Genomic DNA, 14381 nt, shown 5'->3' on the forward strand with positions numbered 1-14381 from the left:
GCTGTAACCCAGCCTGCAGGCTGAGGACCAAAATGATTACAGTAAGACAGAAACCCTCCCACTCTCATTAGAGATATGAATTAGCTGTGATCTTCACATTAAGAAGCATTTTAAAAAGTTTCTAGGATACTGCAACATACAGAGTTACTTAGCAGCCTGAAAAGGTCACATCTACTCTGCTTCCCACCACTGTTTACAGAGAACAGTAGGCATCAAAAACAACAGGTCACATATTTTCATGCTGTATTTTTCAAGGGAACAGGAATTAGAAAAAAGAATGTCTTTGCAAAACAACAAAACTGTGAATGGGGCAAGCAGACAGCCAACACATCATCTGTCATATGAGAGCTCCCTTTCGCTGGTCTTAAGGGGAACTCTGAAGATTTTCCACATCTGAGGAATCAGACTCAAGGCTTGAATATTGAGCTGAGAATGAATCCCTAAACTAAGATTTCATTATGCACAACACCTGCCCAAAAGCCATTCTTCACCTCAGTCTTTGCTTCACATGAGGTGTCAGGCAGCAAGTTCATAAAACCAAAACCCCAAAGTTTCTCTTTATCAAGCTGCTGACTTGTCTATTTTGGATAGCCAAGGATGTTCCAAAGAAAAAGACAATATTATACTCCAAGATACTGCACCATGACACTTTAAAGATGTCTAGTCAGATTGTGTGGTAGTTTTCCCACATAGAAGATAAATATCTTTACAGGATATGTTTAGAGGAAGGAGAACACTAAGATGTGCAATGCCACAAGCATATAATGAAACTCAATATACAGAAGTCTTTTCACATATTTTCTTTCTGAGCAATTGGATGATCTGATGGAACACAGCTGAGTCATTCCCACCACCTCTAACCCTAGACTGCATTTCCACACAGGGTGAAGGCAGAACATCATCCTAATAACCAACCTCACCCCCTTCTAGAAGTGCTTCAGTCTTCACCTCCTTCCCTACTTCAAAAGGAAGGGATCTCTCTTCAGGGGAACAGAAGTTGCACTCCAAATCCTCAAACAAGCAACTCTCCCATGAAGGCACACATACCTGATTCTGCTGGAGTGTGCAGAGCCTGCACTGCCAGCATAACAACCGTCCCCCAGCACAGCTCCATTGCATCACTCCATTGCTACCAAAAGGTTCAGGGCAAAGCTATGCTAAAACACTAAGTTCTGATTTCGTATGAGTGAAAACTGGGTCAGCTCCATTGAAATCAGTAGAACACTGCCTCTCTAACCAGTGAGGAATTACGCTCAAAACTAATTTTGTCATGTTTTTAAAGATTGTCCCAGTGGTTTTAAACTTATTTCTTCAGTTGTGCATTTACTGACCTTATTTAAGAGGCTTTTCAGTAGTTCTGATCTACACATCTGTTCAATGCAACAACAGGGCAATTACAAAAGCCATTTCAAAAGATACTTCTAGTATTTAGTGCTGACAGATTCTTGCAGGTGACAGCTGTTTTGCCACACTGCCAAGTCCACAGCAAGCTTTGTATCACACCCAGAGCAGCTCCAGGAAAACAATACGTGAGCCACAAGTCACTGTAGTGAAGTGGAGACTTTGTCAATGGATAAAGCATCACATGGCCCTGCCAGGGCACAGGGGAGGCTCGGCTCACCTCGCCTCCAGCACTGCGAGCTCCGTGGCACCATCTTCCTCGTGTGCCACCACCTCCATGCTTTCTGGGCACACAAAGTGTGCTCTTTTTTCCAGGCACATTTGCCGCATATATTATCTTTCCAGCCACCATTAGGAAAAATTGAAGGGAGAGGGGAAGCAACGAAGGAGGCCATTTTTGTATTGTTTGTACCTTTATGCATGTAGCCTAAGCCTTTAGTTTAAGAGGTACACATCTTGTGATTTCAGGAAAATTTAGGCCATTTTGAATACTGTTGGTTGTTTTTTTTGGTTTTTTTGTTTGTTTGTTTTTTAAGTTAACACATATCTACATTTATTTTTCAGCATTTAATGCATACCTTGCTGACAACAGCTAGATTCTAACTGCCATCCTGCAGGTCAACATCAAACTAAGTGGGAGAAAGACATTGCCTGCACTACTACAGTATCTGGTACTGCTCAGACCACACCAACAAATTGGGATGTGCTCTGGATCACAGCTGCTCTTTAACGGTCCATCAATGTCTGCACTGCTTTAAATCCTCTCTTCTGATTTTAGTCCTTAGGGTAGTCAATGTAGTTATGGTAAGCAGCTTCCCTGCCCCTAACCCTGCTTACACTATATGGAATTACAGATTTTAAGAACATCTTTCCAACTGACTGATCAAACCTGTCTTTGCTGGGTGAGATCAGGCTTTTAATTTTGTATCAGGAACAAGTCCTTAGCCTGTTGTAAATAAACTAAGTTTACTGAAATATTGTAAGAGGCTCTTCTCTATGACATCATTAGAGCACATTACTTTCTCTGTAAGTGTCGTGGTTTAGTCCCACTAAGCAGCTAAAACACCACACAATCGCCCACTCGCTCCCCCCTCACTGCCACCCCCAGTGGGACAGGGAGGAGAATTGGTAAAGAAAAAAAAAAAAAAAGCAAACTTTTGAAGGCAAAACTTTTGAGATAAAAACAGTTTAAGAGAACAACAGAAGAAAAGAAAACAACCCCAGAATATACTTAAGCATATAATTTACAGTTCAATAACTCACCACGGATCCTGATGCCCAGCTCCCTCCCCAGCAGCAGCAAGAACCTCCCCTCAGCCCCCTCCCCACTTTATACCCTGAGCAGGGGGTCACAGGGTGTGGAGCAGCCCTGGGGCCAATTTGGGTAACCTGTCCCAGCTGGGGGCTAATTGGTAACCTACCCCAGCTGTGTCCCCAGCCACAGGGGCGCCAGCTCCAGCTCCTCTCCCAGCTCAGGTGAAAATTAACTCTGTCCTAGCCGGAATTGGGACAGTAAGTAAACAGGGTGACTTCTTGTGGAACACCAAACATTTCCCACTTTCATTACTTCAGTACAAAAAGTGTGATGTAAGTAAACTTTGTAAGCTAACAGGTCAGTTTGAAGGTCTACTTGAAGCTCAGATGTTATAATGCTCCCCTATCTAATTTAATATTGCAAATATTGTTCACAGGTTATTTTGACTTTGGATTTCTGAGTCAAATGAATTTATCTGCTCATTGTTTGCAAAGTCTAACCCCTCCACAAGTGCAGGACGAGTACCTTATATATTTAGCAAAGACTGGAATATACTGAGTGAAGTTAGGTGGGAATTTTGCTCCCTCTTTGTTGCCATTTTCCTAATGGCATCTTTCCTCACCCATTCTAGCCAGTGCCAGCTGTAGGTAGCCACCCATCAGACTCATTTCTAGTGGCCTCACTACTGCCAGTCACAGAAAGCTGGCTTCATTTGTTGACTGCTAAGTCCTGTAAAAAAACCCAGCTCCACCGCTAACAGTAGCATCTCTTTAAAATATGGCTGCCAATACAGTGGCTTTAAAAGCTCTTGCCTGACTTATTTTATATGGTCCAGAATACACACTTTCCTTGCTATTTCAATCTGCTTTTAAAATGAAGAAAGAAGATAAATTAATTACAAGTGGGGGATCAATAGGGGACCTGTTTTACAGGAACACAGAAATCACTGCACAGCACTGGAGAATAATACAGCCACTCTCCTCTCTCACTGAATCCACCATTTATTATTCCATTTGCATCATCTGAAATGAAGCAAGGTATTAATGTGCTTTGTCAAGTAAGAAATGGTGGCGATCTGTTCAGCACTTCAATAAAACAATGAGGCACGTGTTGGCTTCTGAATTCAGCGTGCAGGTAGTATTCAGTATTTCCCCCTGCTCTGCAGCACGAGGGCAGGCTGAGGACTCTCCTCTCTATTCCCTGCCAAAAGTCTTCTCTGGCAGTTGCTCATTTCTCATAGAAGCTCATCACCTTTAATAAGAGAGAAACAACGTTATTAGAGCACAGTGTGCAGATTCATCATTCTCTTTGCCAGCCTGTTTTCCCCACAGCCTGTCCTCGTTTGGTTGGTTTTCCCCCAGTAAAGGATAGGAAATCAAGTCCATCAGAAAAACAGCAGCCCTTGGATGTTTTTGTTTGTTTCGTTTTGACACTTAGATGACTATTTTTAAGAGGGTCTACTTTCACAAGTTCAGTTCATTCCCACTACTCTTGTGCTTTCATTCACAAGTATTGCACAAACCCCTTCCATCTCTGTGTTTTATCTGACTTCATGTGTCATTCAGTTAGGAGGAAGAGCCAAGTGTTACATTTTCCATGGCTAAATATTTTATAAAGTCTGTATTTCACCTAGCTAGCACACACTGATCAATCCAAAACAGAACCCCACTCTTCTGAACTATCTCTGTTAAGAAAACAGGAACAGGAGACCTCAAAAGGACGCTAATGTAGCACCTCAGCACTGCGACTGCAGAGTGCTTTGGGGGCTCGGATAACATTTTTGTTCTGTTTGGGCTTCATATTAAGTAAGGGCATCTCGACCCTGGATCAAAACCCTTTACAGTCATTTATACTAAGCTGATCTCGAAGTAACAGGTAGGACACAGCACTGCTGGATGACAGAATTTGGCCCCAGGAGTACAGTGAGAGATCCCAGGATGTTTCCCATATTTATTTCCTCCTGTAAGTTTGCATCATGGTTTGAAGCAATTGAGCCATTTTTAAAATCTGAGGTCAGAACAGAAGATTAACATGTTTTCTATCAACAGTCTATGTGTGTTTACTGCATCTCTAACTCCTTACCAGACTGAGGTGGCATTATACCCAGTCTACTCATGTCTGACTTTCTGTCTGGATTTGTGAAGGAACCTAAATCTGGTGAATGATTGCAGACCCATTTTTCTTGAAAAATCTAATTTTATTTTCAGAGATTAGTGCTGATTCACATAGTAACTGAATTTTAAAAAGTACATTTTCAGATGTTTTGATCTTACAAGTGTTTTTAAAATCAGGAGCTTCATCCACACTGGAGAAACATTCAGCGAATACACATGAAAAAGGGAATATGATTAATTAGGGTTCAGTTCCTGACAGAAGCTGAGCATCTGCTGCACGCACAGATCTAGTTTCCACTGGGAAATAGATAAATAAAAATCAAACTCTAAATTAAATCAATTTGTATTACAGGCACTCAGAACCATTCAGGACGGGGCATTTGTGATCTAACTTTAATATAAGGATAATACTAAAGGCAATCAGAGTTAAGTGCCGTTAGCAGCTTTCTCAGTACAGCACCAGCAGTAAGGGCTTTGGGACTGCGTCAGAGAAGGCAGGAGCTGCCTGTTGGCTGTAACCCGTATCGTGCCCACTGTTGATGAAGGACTCTGGACATTTTACAGTATCCCATACCATAAATAGATCAAAGTATGATAATTACTATTAAATGTAGCTGTTTTCACAACAGAATATACTTCCTTGTCAAGACACAAATGATGTTCTCGGGATAAGTTTTTAGTACAATTCTGAGTGATTTATTAACTCTGTGATTCATTAGAAGTCACTTCCCTCAAAGCCGTCTATGTTGCCTGTGAAATTTTCACTGTTGCTCGAGACTTTCCTGTCATCTATCACCTCCACAATTTGCATCAACAAATCTCTTGCAAATCTCAACAAATCTTTGTGCTTTATGCTGTGCATTAAGGACACTCTCCCGCCTGCGACACTCAAGTCATTAAGGGGACTCTGACACTGGACATATTCTTCTTTTCCTCTCTCCTACCTCAACAGGAAAAGTATCCTGACATGCCTTATAAAAGATGGTAGCACAAATCTGTGTATGAATGGAGCTTAGAAGATCATTTAAGGAAACAATTTTTGGGTACAGATGATTCATTGCTAAGTAGACCTTTATGGCAATAGGTATTTCATACATACGGGACCTACAATGGTCCATGCAAGAACCATTCTTTGGGATCACGTTCCCAAAGACAAGACAGTTATTCAAAATGTGTAAATATGAAAGCTTTAATTTCAGAGGGTCCTTAGTTCTTAAGAGCAGGAAGGAAGAGATATAATCTTCACATGTGATCAACTTCGCAATGCACAGGTGAGCCTGCAGACAGGCTGGTGCTCCAGGTGAAAGCACCATGCTAAGTGTGCTGTTAGCACGGTGCCAATACCGAAGATATTGATCATTTAAAGTGTCATTATTGCTAACGAGGTTCTTGTTGACCTAAAAATGCAAGCACCTATTTAAGACTCATTCGATATCATAATGGAGTCCACTTGTGATATACTGGCAGGGCAGATCTTGGTTTGTGTCTGGAGCTTGGAAAAGAATTATTTTTCTAAAGCCCTGGTCTTCAAAACTGTGTCCTGGATGGACAGCCTTTGCTTGAAACATGGAACTCCTGTCTCAGGAGAGAGAAACATTAATAAATTACACAGCTCTTACTGCTTTAGGATGCTACTGTTGCCCATTAATCCTTTCACTCTCTCCTTTTTTAAAAGACAAAATCTCTCACTAGGCAGCCTGTGGATAACTTCTTGGCATATTCCAATATGGGATCAGAAAACAAAATCCGTAGGGAAATATACACCATTACTAATTGATAATTTAAAAGGATGACCAGTTAAAGTCTAAAACTAAATCTATCGTGACTGAAACATTACAAGAGGGTAATTAATAGCAAACTGCAACATTATTACAGCACTAATGCCATGCAACTGTATGGGAATACTGAAATCTCTGGAATGTGAGAAGAAATTAAAAGTGAGCTGATACGACTGTAAATCATCACTGAGTGGGGCTGCAGGTATGAATTATGCTGAAAAACTAGAGAGTGGCAACATTCCATCATTCTTTTAATGATCTTCTTTCTCCTTCCATCTCTCCCTCTTCCCAATCTGATTTTCCATCAAATTTCTGGCAAAACCCATGTTCTTTTCCATCTAAACGGACTCTTCTCTTCTAGCTAGCAGTAACTCTTTAGTATGAGAAATGCCTTCTTGCTTTTTCACTGCCTTTAACAACGTACAAGGCTAATTAACTATTTTGCAACAGATTAACTTGCAACTAGAATACCACAAAGATATAGTGCATGCCATCTTGCCAAAAAGAGAAGTTAACAGGAAAAATGATGATCAGTTGACACAGCCAGAGACAGGCCCACAATTTAGAGTAATTTTTATCACCCTTCCTTTCTTAATCAACCACGACTATGGATTAATACGTAAATTGGATCCAAGAGCACTACAAACGTACATTATTTTAATCTGGATTCGGTCAGAAGAAGTTGAATCAAGTCACTGTTTTGTGAAGGTTAGAAAAATCTCACCTGAGACACAAAATGAAGATAAAGTACTGAAATGTCAGCTGGACTGGGAGATTCTGTTCTTTGCAAAATTAAATAACTGCAGGCTTCAATGAATTCTTAAGTGACTAAGTTGGGCCTGCTTCAATACAGTTCTGCCTTTCCAGTCTGCACTCTTGTACTTAGCTGTTCCTCCTCCTACTTTGGAGGTGTTTTATGGCCTTCTGGAAATAGCTGTCTAGGAAGTTAGTGCTTGCAAGAACTACCTAGAATTCTGGAAGGTCTTCTCTGAAAAAGTAGATACATAAAAAACCATCCTATGCAACAATTCTACTCCTACTATACACCAGATTATTTCCACTCCCTCTTCTATCCTGCCTAAATGAAAGCTTTAATTTCAGAGGGTCATCAGCTGCCAAAAGCAGGAGGATGCTCTTGGACTTACACAGGGGTTGCAGACTAACAAGCTGGCGATGGTATGTCAGACTGGGGCCCATGATCGCCTGTCTGCAAGGAATCTGCAGCTGGCAGCCAATAGATGGTAATGACTGGAGGCACTGTAGCCAAGTTTTGATTTCCATTGCCACCTGACAAGCTGGTCAAGACCAGCTTCTTATACATAAAAATTATTAATTCCACTAACTGACAAGCTCTGTGCTGGTCTTTTGCTCTCTGTATAGGCTATTCCTTGCTAAAAGTGTTTTCTCCTTCGTCTGTTTCAGGAGCATAATTAACATGAGGCCAGGATCAAGTCATCATCTACACTATAAAATAAGAGGAAGTATTTCCTCAACGTGAGGCCATAGCTGTATTATTTACCAAGATAAAACCAATGCCCTGAGAGGTTACTAACTATAAGCCAAAGAAAACCATCACTTTGCATAAGCCATCACTTTTCATAAGCCAGGTTTTGCCAGAAGTGCCATCTATGGCAGGGTTCTGCACAGGAACTTGCAATCTCAGCACACATACAAGCTTTTGTGAAATCAGGACCTAAATAACTTCAGAAATACAGATGGAAATGTCCACTGGACTACTGATGTATCACACAATGCTGAGCACATTTTAAGATGCTCTTATTTTCTAGCAGCATTGCATGAAAATACATGTGCTACTCATAAAATGAGAGCACAGTAGAATCGTGGATTTATTCAGAAGTTTAGTGGCATTGCAGTATATTACCAAAGCCATGTTTCCACCAGATCAGACATACCACACTTTAGATTGGCATTTAACACAGATATTTGTAGCCCACAGGAATAACAAATGAAACTAAGTTTGAGAATTCAAGAGAATCTGGCATGCCTGATTGCTACATAAATGCTAATTATCTTTCTCCTCTTCTAAGTCCCCCCCCGCCTCAATAAAAATTATTCTGGAAACTTCACAAAATGTAAATACATTAAAAAAAATATATCACAATGGTCACCCCCTTGCAACACACACCCCTGAGACAGATTTACAGCTGAGGCAAACTTGATTAGAAACCTACAGACTTTGAAAGAGTAATTAATGTCTGTTTTCACAAAGAGTCAGTTAGTCATGAAGGAGACTTATTTTCTTATGTGTCCTCTCATCACAGAAACAGGACCCAAAAAGCTACCTTAGACAGATCTTACTGAATCCAAGTCATCAGCTACACTGCAGCAGAGACTTCAAATATTGCCGTATCTGTGCCATTTGGTCCATGTGTGTCGGCATGCAGTAACTTTTAATGAAGATCTACTTCCTTCAGCAGAGGAATGTTTAAAAGCATGACTATTTCTAGAAAAGTACTGCTCTCTTCTTTCCCCACATTTCGCAGTCAGGGCTATTATCAAAACACAAGTATAAATTAACCATTTAAAACCTGCAATGGCATCTCAGACTGACAGGAAAACAATTCAACAGTTAAGAGAAGATAAAATTGAGAGGAGGTTTTATCAGAAGCACATGTGAAGAGTTTGCCCTGGATGCAAAGCAGTCCAGACGAGCACAGGAAGCAATACGTAGGCTGTCTCTTTCTAACAAAGAAGGTACCACAAAAAAAAAAAAAAACAACCCCCAAAAAACCAACCAGATCCCAGCTGCACCTATTCATTTTCTTCCAAAATCCACTTTGAGCCAATAATCTTTTGCCAAGGTGAAGAGTTAAAGAAAATACTCTTTAACAGATGATTAATTTCCTTTGTGGTACAGCGAAAATCTTTAGAGCCAGAGGTTGACTTAGATTACCTTGCTAACTAATAAAGAGAGCAGGTTTTTAATTAGGTCGCCTAAAGCTCATTCTTCCTTCATTATTTATGAGTCTTCTTTTGCACAGTGTAATTACTACCACTAACATATATATGTATATAAAAAAAAATTAAAACTACACACACACACATATATAGGTATACAGAGAGAAGATAATGTCAGTGAGAGCCAGAGACATCTCCTCCTCCTGCACAGCCATCTCTACCTCACAGTAACTGTGCAAAAAGAGACTTGGCATGTGCAAAGATCAGCTTTGTGCCCTTCAGATCCCTCTTTTCCTAGGACATCTGCAAGATACATTTAATAGGCAGTGTAACTATTACCACAGCAAATCTTCTCATTGCCTATATCCATTTGGCATCCATGGTTTGACTGGAAGATCTTCCAGACAGGGCTGTTTTCTCTTGTACTGTGCTCAGCGCACTGAGCCCTGACCAGCAGTGATGGATTCTCAGCAGCATCATTAAAACCACTGCTCTTTGTTTGTAAAATTCGTACAACATTTGCCATCAACAACAGAGAATAACGCTGAACAAGGTTGGCTCTCATATTCGTGTTTGAAACTACTGGAGACGGTAGATCTCACACGTATATAGTGTGGGATGTGCAGAGAACGGCATAAAGACTGTGAATTATTTACCACTATTCATTCTGGGTGTGTTGCCTTTGCTCGCTAAGTCCCATGCCTGTTCATTTACGATCAGCACCAGGGAGGCTCTGTTAAGCCAGCAAACAGCAACCTAAGGCGTGAGGTAGGCTTGCATCGCACAGGGGACTGGATGTGCGGCGGCACTCAGGCGCAGGCTGGGGGAAACGGTGCTGTGACGTGCAAGAGAGGTACCGAAGCCAAGCAGCTCATCTTGAATTTCCAGCTGCCATTATTTTCAGGCAAAGGTGGCTACTGAACACAGGCAAGCAGAATATAAGCCTATATGCCACTAAAACAAATTTACTTCCCAGGCTAAAAGGCTTGTTTGCCAAGCCTTCAATTATTGCAACCACTGCTTATCCCAAAACATGCAAAGGCTTCATGCTTTCCACAATATTCAGTTTTGGGAGAGTCGTTGGGACAGGCTTTGCTGTTTTATGTATGTCACCTCACTGTAGTTCTGTGGTGCAGGTTTCTTCTTTTTCCTCAGCTGAGCCCAGAGAGATCATTTAAGGCCAATCATTACATATGCACAGCACATCCTCCTTCTATTGTATACTATGCTTTTTCAAAGTTTAATAAGCCTCTGAAAACAAATGAGCATTGCTGTTCAGTTGCATCTGGGTGTAATGAAGTCAGGGGTATTTTTTGTTTGGTTTGTTTTTGTTTGTTGGGTTTTTTTTAAGGGTGGAATTAATTCACTCTAGCACCCTGCCTATGCAGATATACTGCTACCTCTATTTGGGCACAGATAAAAAAAAAAGTTTGTGGCATCATTCATTTGTGTTGTAGCAGTCCTAAAAGCCCTGTCATTGACCAAGCAATGTCTTTGTATCCAAACAGATCTAGAAGAGCATATTCAGCCCAGTGAGCTCATAATCTAATCTCACAGGAAAGTTTTTACTGTTTGTTTTTTTTTTTTTTAATCTTTGATTTGGGAAAAAAGCTTATTAGGTTCAGGAATTACTTTCCTCCATGTACTTTGCATGCACAAATCAAAAAACCTGATGCCAGTCCATAGAAAAAGAAAGCTCAGGGGAAAAAAAAAAAGAACAAACAAAACCACATTTGCTTTTTGCTTTAAAGCACATAAAAGGGGGAGTAGAAGGCAGGCAGGCTATTTGAGTAGCTTATAAACATATGGTACAACAGCTTCCCAGCGGGGACGCATAGGTTCAGTGTTCTGCCCAGATACACTGGCATGCAAGGTCCCTGCCGCAGGAGGAAGGACGCTGCTAAGGGCCATTTCTTTGCAGCATGGATGCAGGGAGGCAACTTAGGACAATCGATCCCATAAAACAGGCAGCTTCATAGCTACAGTGAAAAATATACTTAGTGGGTTTTCTGCCACATACCCACCAAAAATCCATGCTCAGGGACCCACACAGCATTCTCATGGCTCTGGCTATCTGCAGCTGAAGTAAAGAGCTCTGGGGCTGCAGGTGCAGGAATAAATTAGTACAGATCTGTGCCTACTTTGATGCAGTGCCCTCTCTTTTGCTCAGATCGGCATATTTAGGTTAATTGTGAGGAAAACTGGACAACTGAGAGGTCAGGCTACGAGATGGCCAGTAACAGGACACATATTCTGTTTCCAGGAAATGCAGGGAATCGCTAATTCCCCTGGCTCCTTCAAGAGAGCTTTCTCTCCATTTGGTTTATAAGATTTAAATTACCTAATTCCCAAATGATTCTTGTTAACAGTTTGGTTATTTGCCTTTTGTGCAACTGTGATACAGGGTTTCTCTGCTTGAAGTGGGTCAGATCTTCACACAGAAGGTTTTATGTTTCTATAGGGAATTACTCAGGAGAAGTTTGGATTCTCAGCAGCATTACAGTACACTCAGATTTTCCCTCACTGACTCTACAATAACAGGAGCCCTTGTCCCTGTTTTGGCAGCTTGCCTCATCTGGCTAGTGGCTCCTCAAACATTTAAATTTTGTATTCCTAGAAATCTGGTATTCATGTCTTCAAAATATGCCATCTCCCCAGAACACGAATGTATTTGTGAGACAGCAACAAGAGCCTTCTCTACTTGAGCCTGATATGCTAGACCATAAATTATTGTTACAGATACAACCATGTGCGGCAGGCACACTTCAAAAGAGCAGACACAAAAACAGTTAACACAGCATTGTGTGTTAACGACTCGCTGTGTATCTCACGAGTCGCTGAGATACTTCCTATTTTATTTTGCCCATGAGGGGCCCTGATACAGAGCTTGTGATGACCAGCGAGTCTTTCCTCCCTCACTGAGCAGAGAGAACTAACACAGAAACTTGCACGTGTGCATACACAGCTTTAAAGTGGGAAGGATGTACTCGCACTACTGAACCCCACGAAGAGCCAACGCGCAGCGTGTTCTTGCCTACAAGCGCTCAGTCACGCGCTTGCAGCGCTCCTAGCAGTGCTTGTAATTGCCCTTAGTTGATTTACATGTCACATTCTAAGCACTGGAGATGAGCGCAAAAGTTGCCCGCAGGTTTGAATCCTTTTGAAAACATTGTATATCATGGCAGGGGAGGCAGATCTAACAGTTCTCTGACAATATAGCAGCAGGAAGAAAGTTCCCTCCAGTAGTTCTGCAGCTTCTATTCCATACATCAATGACTAATTTGGGCTACTATAACTTCACTTATGCCAATACAGTTGCATTGGGAGGAAAAATTATGCCATTGTGTCTATACAAAGGCCTATTCCCTGCTTGTTGCAAAAACAAGTGCCTTTTAAATATATATGTAGGTGAAATCAGTTTAGGCATAAGGAATATTGATGCTCTCAGCCAGCCAACAATAATGGGATAGATTCCAATGGTGCCACTGTTATGTTTTTGATGGTCTGTTACTTCAGTGAGGCTATTGTACGATGCATGTACTACTCCGTACAAGTAAGGCTACCCAGAACCTAACCCTATGTTAGTTACTCACCCATTAAATTTTGTAAAGGGCCATCCTTTAAACTGCTAAAGGTACATTCACAAGTAAATACATATGCAGAATTACAGGTATGGTCCTGCCAAATACTGGCAAACAGGCTTCACTCCCTATTCGAGATATACCATTTGTAACATCTGCTTAACTCTAAATACATGCTTAAGTCCCAAAGAAATTAGTGAGAACTAAATGCCACCCTTTGAACAGATGCTTCTGTTCAGCAAGTCCATTAGATCAGAGCTCTAATATTTACCAAAATGCATGTTATTACTTATCGACTCACCAGAAAAAAAAATCTAATTCCTTTGATACTTCTTCATGCAAATTTTAATCACTTTTTCAATGTCAAACCTTTAATTAGGCCATTCCTAGGAAGCAGGGTGAACAGGCCATTAGCAATGCAGTCATAGAGCAAAACTCTGTTAGGAAAATGACACTTTCAGTTCAGTAGACTCAGACACATACCGATGTAGTTAATCTGACTCTCTTACTCTCTGTAAAAACAAGAAGGCACTGCAACAGCACTGAGTTCTGAATGCCCTTGATGATTGCTCATCAGAACTGTAATTTGTACATGTATGCTACAGTAAAATTGTACAGAAATGCCAAGGAGAAAGTCTAAGTTTACTGTAAGGCAGATGTGACACTATTTCATTTTTGCTACTGTTAGGAAATTTCTGTCACAAGAAGCACTTTCTTCATTTGCATCCACTGCAGGGAAACAGACTTTTCTTCATTTTGTGTAGGAGAGCACTGGGGCAACTTGTGTAAGAATGAACTTGCAGTACTGAAACACTGAACAAGCAGATGAACCACGACAACAATTGCTTACATTAATTACAAAGCTGACAGGCAAGGAACTGGACTCATTCAATGCATACCGTAGTTTGTAGTACCCAGCAATAAATCTAACCAGTATTATAAATAATGCTGTCCTCTTGGGTATTGGGAAATGCTATCTTCATATCTTTCTTCAAACACACTTGGGCGGTCTCCAGGGTTCAAGTTGGACTGCAGAGAATTTGAGCAATATACACCATCATAAGGGTACAGCAAAGAAAAAGATGGCAAGCAAGGAGAACAATGATGAAAAAAGGATAAATATCATTACTTCCAGTTACAAAAGGCTGAACAGAAATCAGATTTTAAACAGTAAGTGGAAAAAGTAAGAAAGTTATAGCTAGAGATTAAAAGACTACAGTTGCTAGACTTTGATGACTTGAAGAGATTTTACTTGAAAAGCTTGAATTGAAACAAAACTCCTCCATTTGTATTAGTAATGGAACAATAATCAAGCCTTTGGGCAAAATATGAG

This window comes from Chlamydotis macqueenii, chromosome 15 (assembly GCF_036417535.1).
Source record: "Chlamydotis macqueenii isolate bChlMac1 chromosome 15, bChlMac1.mat, whole genome shotgun sequence".
NCBI classification, from domain to species: Eukaryota; Metazoa; Chordata; class Aves; order Otidiformes; family Otididae; genus Chlamydotis; species Chlamydotis macqueenii.